Source organism: Nelumbo nucifera, chromosome 1, assembly GCF_055504915.1.
Source record: "Nelumbo nucifera cultivar China Antique chromosome 1, China Antique-T2T, whole genome shotgun sequence".
Taxonomy (NCBI): Eukaryota; Viridiplantae; Streptophyta; class Magnoliopsida; order Proteales; family Nelumbonaceae; genus Nelumbo; species Nelumbo nucifera.
Window position 1 is genome coordinate 24628293 of NC_142649.1, and position 18770 is coordinate 24647062.

At 44.1% G+C, this 18770-nt stretch overlaps 1 non-coding gene across 1 annotated transcript; it reads right to left on the reverse strand.

Annotated features, from left to right (window-relative positions):
- Window positions 1-7368: 7368 nt before the first annotated feature.
- LOC148803012 (small nucleolar RNA R71) lies at window positions 7369-7475 on the reverse strand. Its single transcript, XR_016081742.1, has one exon. It is a non-coding gene; the product is annotated as a small nucleolar RNA R71 (small nucleolar RNA).
- Window positions 7476-18770: the final 11295 nt, after the last annotated feature.

Below are 18770 nucleotides of genomic sequence, written 5' to 3' on the forward strand. Positions count from 1 at the left end.
AAGTCAAAGCACATCGAGAGGAAGTACCATGTACTGCGGGAGATCGTTGGTAGAGGGGACGTCCTAATTCAAAAGGTAGCATCAGCGGATAATGTGGCAGACCCATTGACTAAGCCACTGACACAGAAGGTGTTTGAGAAACACGTGGAAAGTATGGGACTCCGGCTTGTACCAGATTGGACCTAAGTGCAAGTGGGAGCTGTTAGACAGTTTTGTATGCCCTTAGCTTCAATCATTTTGATGTACTTTTGTTATTTAATGGAAATAAATAAAGTGCATGTTTGATTCATGTTGTTTGGTTTAATTCTGTGTAAAACCCTAAAACTGGACATTTGTAGAGACTCATGTTAGTTTTAAATGTTCACAGCTGTTGGATAAGTCTGGGGAGATTTATCCTGTCAAGGCTGATACTGGTGTGCCACCAAGTGTTGGGATGGCCTGTCTCAGCCATCAGGGTAAGACCCGAGGCACATACAGCATGGGATTACTTGAATCCTTGAACCGGACCAGATTTCCAGTCTTGCCCTGGACCTTGGAGATAGATGGGCAAAACTGGAAAGTTACACCTGACCCCTAGACTCGATTATGACACTTCACTAGGTGCTGGATCAGGCTGCCTTTGATATGCCAATCAGTGAGATCCTTAGTGGGGATCAAAACCTGGGTATGTTGGGGCAGTTTGAGAATTCATCTGAGTGGGTGGTCATAGTGACAGAATCAGCCACTTTGTCGGACAAAGGGTAATGATCGGGAATGCACTCTCTCTGATGGAAACCAAACTGCCGGCAGTTGATTTCAATCGTTGGAATTTTGTTTTTGCAAAATTAATATATTTACATATATATGTACGGTTTCAAAATGTTTGCAAATGGTTTTAATTCCCGGGATCCATGTGAGAGGAGAGTGCGGCACTGTTCCTTGCAGCCGAGGGAGAGGTCCTCTCTTGTCGGGCAGTGCTTGATCATTAAGGGCTGAGAGGTTAAGTGTAAGACCATTTAGGATAATACCTGATGGGCTAATCTTGCACCTGCCCACAGTCCCTGGGTTTTTATAAGATGGCTTGGCCCAGGGACCACTTAATGTAAGTGTTGGGCCCATAGGGTTCATACGATGGACTCAAGGGGTTCATTGAGATTTTCAGTGAATTCGGCTAGGCCTTGTATTAAAGGCTGGGCCGAACCCATGTGGCTGGTGTGTAGATCAATGCTTGGGTCCCACGCCATACAAAGAAGCCCAACTGGGCAGCAGATTGGAAACTAATTAAACACTGAATACTTAATGGGCCAAAAGCCCATTTCGAGGTGGGCTGATATGATCACCCATCAATGGGGCGAATTTGAGATTGAAGTTAGCAAAAAGGATTGGGCTCTTAGCCTTATCCACTCTTAGAGACCAAATTCAAATCAGATTTGAATCTGGTAACCTCCTGATAAGATCAGGAGTAAGCTAACTCTATCTGGGAAAGGGATTAAGATTATCCCCTATCCAAATACTGATTTGGATTGGGATAACTCCTAATTAGGAGATTTCTTAATCAAGAAGAAAAGAGAGGAGATTTTCGAATGAACCAAGAGAGGGAAATCAGATTTCGATCCAAGAGGTTCTGGTAAGCAAGAAAGGTTCCTGCGAATTGAGATTAGATCTCATTCTCTCCAGAAAAGAAAACAGTTCAGCCTTTTCGTTTCTGGAAATCTCCTCCTGCCGCCGCCATCTGCATTGTTGCAAGATTTGATCTTTGCAGAAAAGAAAGTCAAGAAACCAGTTCTTGACATCAGTCTTGCAAGAAAGACTGAAAGAATTCAGTGTTTAGTACATCCAGGGGATTCTTGTGAAGGATCCAGTGTGTAGGACGCACCCTGCTGGTTCTGTTCCATCCACAGCTGTGTCATCTTCAGCAGGGACAGATCTTGGAGCATTCTTTGGGCGTGAACACCAACTTTGGGAGATACTGCTTCTCCGGATCAGGTATAATCCTCCCATTTATCTTTTGGTACAGATCTGGTTTGATTAGGGTTCAAGTAGATCCTTGAATATTGTATTCTAAATTCAGGGAATATGATTCCCAGTTGGGAGAAGGTAGGAAATTTTTGAAATTCGCCCCACCCATTCCGCAACCTTTATGGCGTCCATTAGATGGATCCTACCATTCTTTCAGATGGCGCAGTGCTGGGTGGAGCAGAATCAGCAACGTTCTTCAAAATAACTTCATCCTTCGTAAGGATCAACTGGACGACTTGAGTACAGCTCCAACCAATCTTTTCACCAAAGATTGAAATCAAGATCCAATCTTGATTGCTCCCAAGAATTGGAGATCGAACTGAAGGAATGGAAAAAGCAGGAAGGTGGCGGCAGGAGAGAATTCGCAGTATGCAGGAAATGTCTCAATCTCTCTTGCTTCAAAGAGAAGAATGCTATTGATGTTGTTGTCTAGTAGGCTGCCGCCCCCTTCCCCTTTTATAATCTCAAAGGGATCAGCTCCTAATCAGATTAGGAGCTGCTAATCCAAATCATATTTGGGTTAGAAGTCCCTTAGTGATAAGGGATAACCCTTATCTTATCTACAGATAAGATCAGCTGTCTCCTAATCTAATTCGGAGATTTCCAGATCTAAATCCCATTTAGATCATGGACTCTCTGAGTGGATAGTGTCTAAGCCCAATCCTTTCAGCTGACCCTCTTTACAATTCGCCCCCTTTAAATGACTGATCAAATCAGCCCAGTTCGAAATGGGCTTAAGGCCCATTTAAGGTTATGGACTCAAAAGGCTTCCAAATTACTGCCCAGATGGGCTTCCTTGTATGGCGTGGGACCCAAGCATTGATCTACACATCAGCCACATGGGTTCAGTCCAGTCTTTGTTACAAGGCCTGGCCGAATACACTGTTAATGACAGTGCACCCCCTGAAACCCATCAAATGGGCTCTATGGGCCCAACACTTACACTAAGTGGTCCCTGGGCCAAGCCACCTTGTAAGACCTAGGGACTGTGTGCAGATGCAAGATTAGCCCATCAGGCATTATCCTCAATGGTCTTACACTTAACCTCTCAGCCCATAATGATCATACACTGCCCGACAAGAGAGGACCTCTCCCTCGGATGAAAGGAACAGTGTTGCACTCTCCACTTATATGGATCCCAGGAATTAAAACCTTCTTGCAAACAATTTAGAAACCATACATATATACTTTTATATCTTATATAAAATATATTTTGCAAAACAAATCTCAACGGTTGAAATCGGCTGCCGGCTGTCTTGGTTTCCATCAGTGAGAGTGCATCCCCGATCATTACCTTTGTCCGACAAAGGGGCTGATCCTGTCACTATGAGCACCCACTCAGATGAATTCTCGGACTGTCCCAACATACCCAGGTTTTGACCCCCGCTAAGGATCTCACTGATTGGTACATCAAAGACAGCCCAATCCGACACCTAGTGTAGTATCATAATTGAGTCTAGGGGTCGGGTGTAACTTCCCAGTTTTGCCCTTCAATCTCCAAGGTCCAGGGCAATACTGGAAATCTGGTCCAGTTCAAAGATTCAATTAATCCTACACTGTATGTGCCTAGGGTCTCACCCTGGCAGCTGAGACAGGCCACCCCAACCGACTTGGTGGCACCACAGTGTCAGCCTTGTCAGGATAGGTCTCCCCAGACCGACCCACTGGCTGTGAACATTCTAAACTAACACGAGTATCATTAAGTGTCCAGTTTAAGGGTATTACACAGAAACATACCAAGGGAACATGAATCAAATATGTATCTTTATTCATTTACAATAAACTCATAAAGTACATCATTCTGATTGAAGCTAAGGGCATACAAAACTGTCTAACAGCTCCCACTTGCACTTCGTTCCAATCAGGTACTAGCCGGAGTCCCATGCTTTCCACGTGTTTCTCAAACACTTTCTGTGATAGTGGCTTTGTCAATGGGTCTGCTACATTTTCCGTTGACACTACCTTCTGAATCAGGACGTCCCCTCTACCAACAATCTCCCGCAGTACGTGGTACTTCCTCTCGATGTGCTTCGACTTCGAGTGGGCTCATGGCTCCTTAGCCTGAGCAATGGCTCCATTGTTGTCACACAACAATGGGATGGGTGATGTGCTGGACGGAACTACTCCCAACTCGTGAACGAACTTCTTCATCCACACGGCTTCTTTGGCAGCCTCACTTGCGGCAATGTACTCGGCCTCGGTCGTGGAGTCTGCAGTGGAACCCTGTTTGCTGCTTTTCCAGCAAACAGCACATGATCCTATCGTGAAAACATATCCAGATGTAGACTTCTATCATCTGGGTCTGACTGGAAATCGGCATCTGTAAACCCTTCAATCTGTAGTGAGCTACCGTTGAATACTAGACAAAACTCTTTTGTCCTTCGAAGGTCCTTAAGTATGTTTTTCACAGCAGTCCAATGCTCCTGCCCTGGGTTGGCCTGAAATCTGCTTACTACACTCACTGCCTGAGCTATGTCAGGATGAGTGCACAGCATGGCATACATGATGCTCCCTACGGCTGAGGCATAAGGAACGTCTTTCATGCCATCAATCTCCTCAGACGTCTTGGGAGACATCTTCTTGGAGAGAGTGACTCCATGCCTGAAAGGAACATTTCCTTTCTTGGAGTTTTCCATGCTGTATCTTTTGACTATTTTGTCAATGTAAGCAGATTGGGATAATCCTATTATCCGCTTCGATCTATCTCTATAGAGTCGAAGACCCAGTATATAGGAGACTTCTCCAAGGTCTTTCATGGAGAATTGCTGCGAAAGCCATACTTTCACCGTAGTTAACATTCCCACATCATTCCCAATGAGTAGAATGTCATCTACATACAGAACCAAGAAGGTAACCTTATCCCCACTGTACTTCCTGTAGACACAGGGTTCATCCGGATTCTGCTCGAAGTCAAACGATTTGACAGCAGAGTTAAAACGGATGTTCCAACTTCTAGAAGCTTGCTTAAGCCCATAAATGGATCTGTTAAGTTTACATACCATGGTTTCCTGACCTGCAGCAACGAAGCCTTGCGGCTGCTGCATATAGATATCTTCAGCAGGATCTCCATTCAGGAATGTAGTTTTGACATCCATCTGCCAAATCTCATAATCATGGTATGCTGCTACAGCTAGCAGGATCCTAATGGATTTAAGCATGGCCACTGGCGAAAAGGTTTCCTCATAATCGATGCCCTCTTTCTGAGTGTACCCTTTCGCCACCAGACGAGCCTTGAAGGTCTCAACTTTACCATCGGGGCCCTTCTTCCTCTTGTAAATCCATTTGCAACCGATTGCCTTTACCCCGGAGGGCGGATCTACTAGAGTCCAGACTCCATTGGTCTCTATTGAGTCCATCTCCGCTCTCATGGCCTCCACCACTTCTGGGAATCTATGTCCAACATAGCTTCCGCGTAAGTCACGGGATCCTCCTCACTAGTCAAGGTTTCCACCAGGTAACTATCCTGGTCATAACCATAACGGACTGGTGGCCTGGATGCCCGAGTGGATCCTCTAAGTTGGTCACTACCTGGAACTTGTGGGACATCTCCCACTGCTCCTGAGCTCTCCTCATCAAGAACAACTTCCTGACGTTGGGTGTCCAAGATATAGTCGGTTTCCAAGAATTGCGCATTTCGACTACAGAACACTTTCTGCTCACTTGGGTCATAGAAAAGGTAACCTACAGAGCCTTTTGGGTAGCCTACAAATAGGCAACGGCTGGTCTTAGATTCCAACTTGTCTGCACTCGTTCTTTTAACGTGTGCTGGACAACCCCAAATCTTCAAGTGTCTGACACTTGGTTTCTTTCTGGTCCAAAGTTCATATGGAGTATTCGGAACCGATTTGGTTGGAACCCGATTCAGCACGTAAATCGCAGTCTCTAATGCGTAACCCCAAAAGGATGTGGGTAACTCTGTGTGTATGAGAAGCGACCGGACCATATCTAATAAGGTCCTATTCCTCCTCTCTGAAACACCGTTAAGTTGTGGTGTAGCAGGAGGAGCTAATTGTGACACTATTCCATTGTCCTTTAAGTAGTCCCTGAATTCGTCAGAGAGAAATTCGCCCCTTATTCCGCAATCTTTGGGCGTCCATAGGATGGATCTCTCATCCCTTCATAGAGCCCATTTGATGGGTTTCAGGGGGTACACTATCTTCAGTAGTGCATTCGGCCAGGCCTTGTAACAAAGGCTAGGCTGAACCCATGTGGCTGATGTGTAGATCAATGCTTGGGTCCCACGCCATACAAGGAAGCCCAACTGGGCAGCAGTTTGGAAGGCTTTTTGAGTACATAACCTTAAATGGGCCTTAAGCCCATTTCGAACTGGGCTGATTTGATCAGTCATTTAAAGGGGGCGAATTCTGAAGTGGGTCAGCTAAAAGGATTGGGCTTAGACCCTATCCACTCAGAGAGTCCAAGATCTAAATGAGATTTAGATCTGCAAACCTCCTAATTATATTAGGAGATAGCTGATCTGATCTTCAGATAAGATAAGGATTATCCCTTATCACTAAGGGACTTCTAACCCAAATATGATTTGGATTAGCAACTCCTAATCTGATTAGGAGCTGATCCCTTTGAGATTATAAAAGGGGAAGGGGGTGGCAGCCTTTTATCATCATCAACAGCATTCTTCTCTTAAAGAAAGAGAGATTGAGAGATTTCCTGCATACTGTGAATTCTCTCCTGCCGCCACCTTCCTGCCATTGCCATTCCTTCAGTTCGACCTCCAGTTCTTGGGAGCAATCAAGATTTGATCTCGATCTCAATCTTTTGGGAAAAGATTGGTTGGAGCTGTACTCACAAGCCGTCCAGTTGATTCTTGCGAAGGGTCAAGTTCTTTTGAAGAACGTTGTTGATTCTGCTCCATCCTTCACTGCGCCATCTTCAGTGGGAGCAGATTTTGGATCCTTCCTTAGGAGTGAACACCTCCATTGGGAGATAGTATTTCTTCGTATCAGGTATAATCCTCTCCCACTCCTTTTGGTTCAGATCTGGTTCAGTTTATGGTTCAAGATTGATCCTTGAAAATATGATTTTCTAAATAGGGAATACGATTCCCAGTTGAAGGTAGAGATAAATTTTTTGAAATTCGCCCCTTATTCCGCAATCTTTGGGCGTCCATAGGATGGATCTCTCATCCCTTTCAAGGACCCTCACAAACATCTAAAGGAATTTCATGTCGTCTGTTCAAGCATGAAACCCCACGGTATGACCGAGGACCAGGTAAAACTCATAGCCTTTCCATTTACTTTAAGAGATAAAGCAAAGGATTGGTTGTATATTCTTCCTCCCGGTTCAGTACGCACGTGGGATGAAATGAATAGGATATTTTTAGATAAATATTTTCATGCGTCCCGGGCTGCAAATATAAGAAAAGAAATATGTGGAGTTTGGCAGTTTGGTGGTGAGACATTATATGAATATTGGGAAAGGTTTAAGCAACTTGTTGCTAGTTGTCCCCACCACCAAATTCCTGAACAATTGTTAATCCAATACTTCTATGAAGGGCTTGAGCCCATGGATAGAAGTATGGTTGATGCAGCCAGTGAAGGAGCTCTAGTGAACAAGACACCTGAAGCGGCCAGGGAAGTAATCTCCAATATGGCCAAAAATTCTCAGCAATTCGGTACAAGGACAGAAGGTACCATTAGAAGGGTTAACGAGGTAAGCCATGCAAATTTAGAAACCCAGATTTCTGATTTAACTGCTTTGGTTAAGTAGCTCACAGCAGGACGGTTACAAACTGCTAGGGTGTGTGGTATCTGTTCGATCCCTGGACATCATACGGACATGTGTCCATCACTACAAGATGGTCCAATGCAGCAAGTCAATGCCTGGGAGATTCCCAGGCAACCCCAATGAAAGTATGATCCTTACTCCAATCATTACAATCCGGGGTGGAGAGATCATCCAAACTTAAGCTACGGGACCCAAGGAGGACAGTAGAAATATCAGCCCCAATTTTTTAGTCGACAGTCCCAGTTTTCAACACCTATCACAGCGCAAGGCCAACCCCTGAATTCAGGTATGTCTTTGGATGAAATAGTTAAGGCTCTAGCTACTAATACTCAGCAATTTCAGCAGGAAACGAGAGCTAGCATTCAGAATTTGGGGAACCAAATTAGCCAACTTGCCACTTCCATCAGCAAGTTGAAGGCGTAGAACTCCGGGATACTACCCTCACAAACGGTAGTTAATCCGAAAGAGAATGCAAGTGCGGTGGTGTTGAGAAGCGGAAGAGAGTTGCAGTCCCAACCAAGTTCACCATCGAAGGCAGCCAAGGAAGAGGAAGGACAAGGGTCAAACAACAGCCCCATTGAGGTAAAATCGGACCCCCCTCTCCCTAAGGTTACTAATGTTGTACCACCTTTTTCTAGCAGGTTGGCAAGTTCAAAGAAAGAGGAATATGAACAAGAAGTGTTAGAAACCTTCAAGAAGGTGGAGATCAAAATTCCCTTGTTAGATGCAATAAAACAAATCCCTAAATATGCAAAAATTTTGAAAGAGTTATACACAAACAAGAGGAGGCTGCGAATTGATGAAAAGGTAAGAGGGGAGAGAATGTTTCAGCCGTAATCAATAGGACCCTGCCAGAAAAGCGTGCTGATCCAGGTATGTTTACCCTACCCTGTGTGATTGGCAATAAACGAATCGAGCGTGCCATGCTGGACTTAGGTGCATCTATTGGTATGTTTACCCTACCCTGTGTGATTGGCAATAAACGAATCGAGCGTGCCATGCTGGACTTAGGTGCATGTATTAATGTCATGCCATACTCGATTTACTGTGCATTGAGACTAGGTCCCTTAAAAGAGACTAGAGTTGTTATTCAATTGGCTGATCGTTCTAATGCATACCCAAAAGGGATTGTTGAGGATGTATTAGTGCAGGTTAACGATTTGATCTTTCCAACTGATTTTTACATCCTGAAGATGGAAGAAGACACAGCCACGAGTTCAGCCCCACCTCTATTAGGTCGGCCATTCATGAAAACAGCCAAGACCAAAATAGATGTGGACGAGGGTACCCTCTCCGTCGACTTTGACGGAGAGATTGTAAAATTTAATATTTTTGATGCAATGAAATATCCTAGTGAGTGTCATTCGATCTGCTTTATTGATACTATCAATTCGATTGGGCAGGAAGTCTTTGGAGAGGAGGACATGGATGATGAGCTTGTTAGACAGTTTTGTATGCCCTTAGCTTCAATCAGAATGATGTACTTTATGAGTTTATTGTAAATGAATAAAGATACATATTTGATTCATGTTCCCTTGGTATGTTTCTGTGTAATACCCTTAAACTAGACACTTAATGAGACTCGTGTTAGTTTAGAATGTTCACAGCCAATGGGTTGGTCTGGGGAGACCTATCCTGACAAGGCTGACACTGTAGTGCCACCAAGTCGGTTGGGGTGTTTTGTCTCAGCTGCCAGGGTGAGACCCTAGGCACATACAGTGTAGGATTAATTGAATCTTTGAACTGGACCAGATTTCCAGTATTGCCCTGGACCATGGAGATTGATGGGCAAAACTGGAAAGTTACACCCGACCCCTAGACTCGATTATGATACTACACTAGGTGTCGGATTGGGCTGTCTTTGATGTACCAATCAGTGAGATCCTTAGCGGGGGTCAAAACCTGGGTATGTTGGGACAGTCCGAGAATTCATCTGAGTGGGTGATCATAGTGACAGGATCAGCCCCTTTGTCGGACAAAGGTAATGATCGGGGATGCACTCTCACTGATGGAAACCAAGACTGCCGGCAGCCGATTTCAACCGTTGAGATTTGTTTTGCAAAATATATTTTATATGAGATATAAAAGTATATATTTATGGTTTCTAAATTGTTTTGCAAGAAGGTTTTAATTCCCGGGATCCATATAAGTGGAGAGTGCAACACTGTTCCTTGCAGCCGAGGGAGAGGTCCTCTCTTGTCGGGCAGTGTATGATCATTATGGGCTGAGAGGTTAAGTGTAAGACCATTGAGGATAACACCTGATGGGCTAATCTTGCATCTGCCCACAGTCCCTGGGTGTTACAAGGTGGCTTGGCCCTGGGACCACTTAGTGTAAGTGTTGGGCCCATAGAGCCCATTTGATGGGTTTCAGGGGGTGCACTGTCATTAACAGTGTATTCGGCCAGGCCTTGTAGCAAAGGCTGGGCCGAACCCATGTGGCTGATGTGTAGATCAATGCTTGGGTCCCACGCCATACAAGGAAGCCCAACTAGGCAGCAATTTGGAAGCCTTTTGAGTACATAACCTTAAATGGGCCTTAAGCCCATTTCGAACTAGGCTGATTTGATCAGTCATTTAAAGGGGGCGAATTCTGAAGTGGGTCAGCTAAAAGGATTGGGCTTAGACCCTATCCACTCAGAGAGTCCATGATCTAAATAAGATTTAGATATGGAAACCTCCTAATTAGATTAGGAGATAGCTGATCTTATCTGCAGATAAGATAAGGGTTATCCCTTATCACTAAGGGACTTCTAACCCAAATATGATTTGGATTAGCAGCTCCTAATCTGATTAGGAGCTGATCCCTTTTGAGATTATAAAAGGGGAAGGGGGCGGCAGCCTACTACACAACAACATCCATAGCATTCTTCTCTTTGAAGAATGAGAGATTGAGAGATTTCCTGCATACTGCGAATTCTCTCCTGCCGCCACCTTCCTGCTTTTGCCATTCCTTTAGTTCGATCTCCAATTCTTGGGAGCAATCATGATTGGATCTTGATTTCAATCTTTTAGGGAAAAGATTGGTTGGAGCTGTACTCAAGTCGTCCAGTTGATTCTTGTGAAGGGTCAAGTTCTTTTGAAGAACATTGCTGAATCTGCTCCATCCTTCACTGCGCCATCTTCAGTGGGAGCAGATTTTGGATCTTTCCTTGGGCGTGAACACCTCCATTGGGAGAAAGTATTTCTCCGTATCAGGTATAATCCTCTCCCACTCCTTTTGTTTCAGATCTAGTTCAGTTTATGGTTCAAGATTGATCCTTGAAAATATGATTTTCTAAATAGGGAATACGATTCCCAGTTGAAGGGAGAGAAAAATTTTTGAAATTCGCCCCTTATTCCGCAATCTTTGGGCGTCCATAGGATGGATCTCTCATCCCTTCAGTGGTATCAGAGCCATGGTTCAAATCTTGAACCAGTTTGTTTCAGATCTGAACCTGCGCAAATGGGCAGAAGGTGTTCAACCCGATTTGCGCAGATATGGGTTTTGGGAAATTTTGTTCCCAAAATTAATGGGCGAATAATCTGAAATTAATTTTATATAAATCTGATTATTATTTAGAATTGTTCTTTATGATTTTCTTGATTTATGGGCTGTTCGTACAAGAGGAGATCGAAATCTTGGTTTGCGCAGTGAACCTGCAAGATTTGCAGTTTCTTGATTTATTTATTACATTTGGTCTGTAAATAATTTTTTTATTTTTAGACTCAATTTATAGGCATTCGATCTTATATAATAATTTATAGAAATAGGATTTCTATTTTATTTTATTTTGGATCGAAGATGGCGGCGCAGAAAGGGAGATTTCGCAGAGAAGAAGATTTTGCAGATGGGAGAATCGCCATCTGCGATTTGCAGTTTGTGAAACTGCATTCTATGATCTAACCTCTATTTTGCAGGATGGATTGTGCAAACAGCCCTGATTTACTGATTGTTGTTTTTCTTTTATCAGTAATTAATTTCAGATTATTTTCTTGAATTAAAGATTTAATTAGAAATCAAACCCTAGACCCATTCGAACCAAGATTGGTTCAAACTGTTTGGACCAAATCTAGGGTTTAATCAAGGCTGAAAGTCAGCCCTAACTTTCCCACTAATGGGCCTGAGGATTGATATTTAATTAAATGGTTAATTCGGCCCAACCTGTAAAAGCCCAGTTTTAAATAGTTAAAACTGCTAAAAGCCACTTAACCCTTAAAGCTCTATGGGTTGAACCGTTCGGCCCATATACCTAGATAATGTTAATGGTTAATATTATGGATTTAAAATGGGCTTCAAATGGGCTTTACAGATAATTAATTGATTGGACAAATTTATCCCTGCATGTGATGTTTGGATGTGTGATGTGCTACGTACATGGGCCATAAGTACTTGGCCCATGCTCAATCGACAGTGGCTCTTTCGCACACCATGGCTGAATGCACATCATTGCCATGGTGTCCCTTTTGGTCATTGGATGACCTCCCTCAGTGGTGGGCCCCACACCTCATCATGAGGTCTCGTGCGGAACCCTAGCCGATTTAGGCCCACCAAAATCTGGCTTTATGAAAGTCAGTGGGAGCCACTTTGGTTTGACCTAAAGATAAAACTAGGGCGTAATTATCGGTTCCCTCCAGATAATATGAGTGCATGTGATAGGGAGATTCATATGATGAACTCTCTAAAGGCCTTCCATCATTAGCACAAGGATGGGTCCTTCAGTAATGAGGAAACGCACCAGAAAATGGGCTATCCATTTGCTGTTGGGCTTGTCTAAGTGTTTCATAAGATGATAGGGGCGTCATAGACTGATGTGGGAGGGGCTTCACTAGAAAATGGGAACTCTCTCACGGTACCTTGGCGTTCACGAATATGATGGGTAAGCACTCACTGGATAGAAAGGTTTACCTGAAAACGGCTCTGAACCTTGTCTGACAGAGGCCAAAGGGAAAACTCATATGATGAGTGGATATGATCCTTCACAGAAAGGTGGTGGGGTTATGCAGCTGAAACAGTTGGCCTCATGCACCCTATGTGATTTCCCACATTTCCAGAGACAACCCGTAGTCTCCGTCACTGAGAAAGGAGGGAAATCTCAGAGACGAATAAATGGAAATGGATCGTAGATTAAAATTCATATCTATGAAATGAACATGAATCAAATTAGGTCGTGGACTGATGTTTGCTCTTTTATCAGAAAATGGCAAACGGATCTTTTGCAAAGCTACTTGATGACAACAAGTTGAAGGGCCCAAACTATGCTGACTGGTATAGAAACCTTATGCTAGTCCTTGCTTCTGAAAAACTTGATAAAGTGGCAAAGAATCCTGCACCGGAGCGTCCGGGAGATAGGGCTTCTGAGGCCCGAAGGAGAGACTATCAAGAATGGGAGGAGAAAAACTCCCTTGCCCGGTGTTACATCATTGCCTCGCTGGACAATCCGATACAGAGGCAGTTCGATCCGATCGAACTTGCCAAGGACATATTGGACAGTCTCAGGACGATGTATGAAGAGCAGAATCGTTCTACTCGACAAAAAGTCTTGAAACAGTTCATGACCACACAAATGTCCAAGGGCCAACAAGTTCACGACCATTGTCTTCGGATGATGGGATACATCAATGAACTGGAGGCTCTTGGATCCGGGCTGGACCTTGCAACCCAGATAGATGCTATCCTTAACTCTTTGCCTCCTTCCTTTATTCCGTTCATCATGAACTATAACATGAACAAGCTGAATGTCAGCTTACAAGAGCTCAGCAATATGTTGCAAAGAGCTGAAGAACTGATTAAAAAGGATGAGCCTGTAGCCATGCTTGTTGAAGCTAGCAAGTCAGGCAAGAGAAAGAGGAAGGCAAAGAAGCTTCAGAAGAAAGCCACTAAAAGCAAGAAGCAGAAGAAAGACAAAGCATCGGATGCCTGTCACTTCTGCAAGAAGACCGGCCACTGGAAAAGGAATTGTCCTGCCTACCTGGAATCCAAGAAAGGTAACTTCGAAACTTGTGTTATAGAAACCAATTTATTGGTAGCTTCTGCGTCCTGGTGTATTGACTCCGGGGCTTCAACTCATGCGTGTAACTCACTGCAGGGGTTCAAGGTAAGCAGAAGGCTGAGTGAAGGAGAAGTCACACTCTACTTGGGGACTACTGCAACTGTTGCAGCCGCGGCCATAGGAACTGTGGAACTATTTTTTAGAGAAGGAATAATTGTACTGAAAGATTGTCTTTACGTACAAAATTTAAGAAGAAATTTGATTTGTGTCTCAAAACTGTGTGCAGATGGTTATTCTGTCTTCTTTAGTAATATGATTACTATTAAAAGAAACAACAGATTCATCGCATACGGGGAACTAGAGAACGGTCTCTATGTTCTACATCCTTCTCTAGAAACTAACATAACCGAAACTACGTCGGTTGAAAACCCCAAGAAGAGAGCCCGTGATACAGTTAATCCCACGTGTCTGTGGCATTACCGACTTGGCCACATCGGTGTTGACCGAATCACAAGGTTGGTAAAGGATGGTCCTTTGGATTTTCTAGCTGTAGAAGATCTTCCCACCTGTGAGCCTTGCCTACAAGGCAAGATGACGAAACGGCCATTTCACGGTAAGCCTGAAAGATGTACAGGCACACTTGACCTAGTACATACTGATGTATGTGGTCCCCTGAGTGTTAGGACACGAAATCAACACGTGTATTTCATCACCTTCACAGATGATTTTTCACGATATGGTTACGTGTACCTAATGAGACACAAGTCTGAATCCTTTGAAAAGTTCAAAGAGTTTAGACAAGAGGTCGAGAAACAGTTAGGGAGAGAAATTAAAGCCCTTCGATCCGATTGAGGTGGCGAATATCTCTCTGACGAATTCAGGGACTACTTAAAGGACAATGGGATAGTATCACAATTAGCTCCTCCTGCTACACCACAACTTAACGGTGTTTCAGAGAGGAGGAATAGGACCTTATTAGATATGGTCCGGTCGCTTCTCATACACTCAGAGTTACCCACATCCTTTCGGGGTTACGCATTAGAGACTGCGATTTACGTGCTGAATCGGGTTCCAACCAAATCGGTTCCGAATACTCCATATGAACTTTGGACCGGAAAGAAACCAAGTGTCAGACACTTGAAGATTTGGGGTTGTCCAGCACACGTTAAAAGAACGAGTGCAGACAAGTTGGAATCTAAGACCAGCCGTTGCCTATAGTCTTGGAAACCGACTATATCCTGGACACCCATCGTCAGGAAGTTGTTCTTGATGAGGAGAGCTCAGGAGCAGTGGGAGATGTCCCACAAGTTCCAGGTAGTGACCAACTTAGAAGATCCACTCGGGCATCCAGGCCACCAGTCCGTTATGGTTATGACCAGGATAGTTACCTGGTGGAAACCTTGACTAGTGAGGAGGATCCCGTGACTTACGCGGAAGCTATGTTGGACATAGATTCCCAGAAGTGGGTGGAGGCCATGAGAGCGGAGACGGACTCAATAGAGACCAATGGAGTCTGGACTCTAGTAGATCCGCCCTCCGGGGTAAAGGCAATCGGTTGCAAATGGATTTACAAGAGGAAGAAAGGCCCCGATGGTAAAGTTGAGACCTTCAAGGCTCGTCTGGTGGCGAAAGGGTACACTTAGAAAGAGGGCATCGATTATGAGGAAACCTTTTCGCCTGTGGCCATGCTTAAATCCATTAGGATCCTGCTAGTTATAGCAGCATACCATGATTATGAGATTTGGCAGATGGATGTCAAAACTGCATTCCTGAATGGAGATCTTACTGAAGATATCTATATGCAGCAGCCGCAAGGCTTCATTGCTGCAGGTCAGGAAAACATGGTATGTAAACTTAACAGATCCATTTATGGGCTTAAGCAAGCTTCTAGAAGTTGGAACATCCGTTTTAACTCTGCTGTCAAATCGTTTGACTTCGAGCAGAATCCAGATGAACCCTGTGTCTACAGGAAGTACAGTGGGGATAAGGTTACCTTCTTGGTTCTGTATGTAGATGACATTCTACTCATTGGGAATGATGTGGGAATGTTAACTACGGTGAAAGTATGGCTTTCGCAGCAATTCTCCATGAAAGATCTTGGAGAAGCCTCCTATATACTAGGTCTTCGACTCTATAGAGATAGATCGAAGCGGATAATAGGATTATCCCAATCTGCTTACATTGACAAAATAGTCAAAAGATACAGCATGGAAAACTCCAAGAAAGGAAATGTTCCTTTCAGGCACGGAGTCACTCTCTCCAAGAAGATGTCTCCCAAGACTTCTGAGGAGATTGATGGCATGAAAGACGTTCCCTATGCCTCTGCCGTAGGGAACATCATGTCTGCCATGCTGTGCACTCATCCTGACATTGCTCAGGCAGTGAGTGTAGTAAGCAGATTTCAGGCCAACCCAGGGCAGGAGCATTGGACTGCTGTGAAAAACATACTTAAGTACCTTCGAAGGACAAAAGAGTTTTGTCTAGTATTCGACGGTAGCTCATTACAGATCCAAGGGTATACAGATGCCGATTTTCAGTCAGACCCAGATGATAGAAAGTCTACATCTGGATATGTTTTCACGATAGGATCGTGTGTTGTTTTCTGAATGTCAGCAAACAGGGGTCCTAAGTAGCAAATTAAAATAGTCGACAACCCAAGCCGAACACATTGCCGTAAGTGAGGCTGCCTTATGAATGAAAGTGTTCATTCCTGAATTTGGAATTCAGCACATCACCCATTCCACTGTTGTGTGACAACAGGAGGTTGATGTTGAGAGGTAGCAGCAGTGGAAAATGTAGCAGACCCATTGACAAAGCCACTATCACAGAAAGTGTTTGAGAAACACGTGGAAAGCATGGGACTCCGGCTAGTACCTGATTGGACCTAAGTGCAGTGGGAGCTGTTAGACAGTTTTGTATGCCCTTAGCTTCAATCAGAATGATGTACTTTATGAGTTTATTGTAAATGAATAAAGATACATATTTGATTCATGTTCCCTTGGTATGTTTCTGTGTAATACCCTTAAACTGGATACTTAATGAGACTCGTGTTAGTTTAGATTGTTCACAGCCAGTGGGTCGGTCTGGGAGACCTATCCTGACAAGGCTGACACTGTAGTGCCACCAAGTCGGTTGGGGTGGCTTGTCTCAGCTGCCAGGGTGAGACCCTAGGCACATACAGTGTAGGATTAATTGAATCTTTGAACTGGACCAGATTTCCAGTATTGCCCTGGACCTTGGAGATTGATGGGCAAAACTGGAAAGTTACACCCAACCGGTAGACTCGATTATGATACTACACTAGGTGTCGGATTGGGCTGTCTTTGATGTACCAATCAGTGAGATCCTTAGCGGGGGTCAAAACCTGGGTATGTTGGGACAGTCCGAGAATTCATCTGAGTGGGTGATCATAGTGACAGGATCAGCCCCTTTGTCGGACAAAGGTAATGATCGGGGATGCACTCTCACTGATGGAAACCAAGACTGCCGGCAGCCGATTTCAACCGTTGAGATTTGTTTTGCAAAATATATTTTATATGAGATATAAAAGTATATATGTATGGTTTCTAAATTGTTTTGCAAGAAGGTTTTAATTCCCGGGATCCATATAAGTGGAGAGTGCAACACTGTTCCTTGCAGCTGAGGGAGAGGTCCTCTCTTGTCGGGCAGTGTATGATCATTATGGGCTGAGAGGTTAAGTGTAAGACCATTGAGGATAACACCTGATGGGCTAATCTTGCATCTGCCCACAGTCCCTTGGTGTTACAAGGTGGCTTGGCCCTGGGACCACTTAGTGTAAGTGTTGGGCCCATAGAGCCCATTTGATGGGTTTCAGGGGGTGCACTGTCATTAACAGTGTATTCGGCCAGGCCTTGTAGCAAAGGCTGGGCCGAACCCATGTGGCTGATGTGTAGATCAATGCTTGGGTCCCACGCCATACAAGGAAGCCCAACTGGGCAGCAATTTGGAAGCCTTTTGAGTACATAACCTTAAATGGGCCTTAAGCCCATTTCGAACTAGGCTGATTTGATCAGTCATTTAAAGGGGGCGAATTCTGAAGTGGGTCAGCTAAAAGGATTGGGCTTAGACCTTATCCACTCAGAGAGTCCATGATCTAAATAAGATTTAGATATGGAAACCTCCTAATTATATTAGGAGACAGCTGATCTTATCTGTAGATAAGATAAGGGTTATCCCTTATCACTAAGGGACTTCTAACCCAAATATGATTTGGATTAGCAGCTCCTAATCTGATAAGGAGCTGATCCCTTTTGAGATTATAAAAGGGGAAGGGGGCGGTAGCCTACTACACAACAACATCCATAGCATTCTTCTCTTTGAAGAAAGAGAGATTGAGAGATTTCCTGCATACTGCGAATTCTCTCCTGCCGGCACCTTCCTGCTTTTGCCATTCCTTTAGTTCGATCTCCAATTCTTGGGAGCAATCAAGATTGGATCTTGATTTCAATCTTTTAGGGAAAAGATTGGTTGGAGCTGTACTCAAGTCGTCCAGTTGATTCTTGTGAAGGGTCAAGTTCTTTTGAAGAACATTGCTGAATCTGCTCCATCCTTCACTGCGCCATCTTCAGTTGGAGCAGATTTTGGATCCTTCCTTGGGCGTGAACACCTCCATTGGGAGAAAGTATTTCTCCGTATCAGGTATAATCCTCTCCCAGTCCTTTTGGTTCAGATCTGGTTCAGTTTATGGTTCAAGATTGATCCTTGAAAATATGATTTTCTAAATAGGGAATACGATTCCCAGTTGAAGGGAGAGAAAAATTTATGAAATTCGCCCCTTATTCCGCAATCTTTGGGCATCCATAGGATGAATCTCTCATCCCTTCAGAGCTGGAATATAAGGCACAATCAGACAGGAAGGAGGAAATCAATGCATCCTAAGATACTCCGGAACCTGAACAGGAGGTAAGTACTTCTGATGTTCAATCGAAGGGTTCTCACACAAGGCTGGTGCCCTTTATTTTGCCGGCTCCAGAGCTGGAACAAAAAACCCTACCTAATCACCTAAAATATGCCTACTTGGGCGAAAAAGAGACAC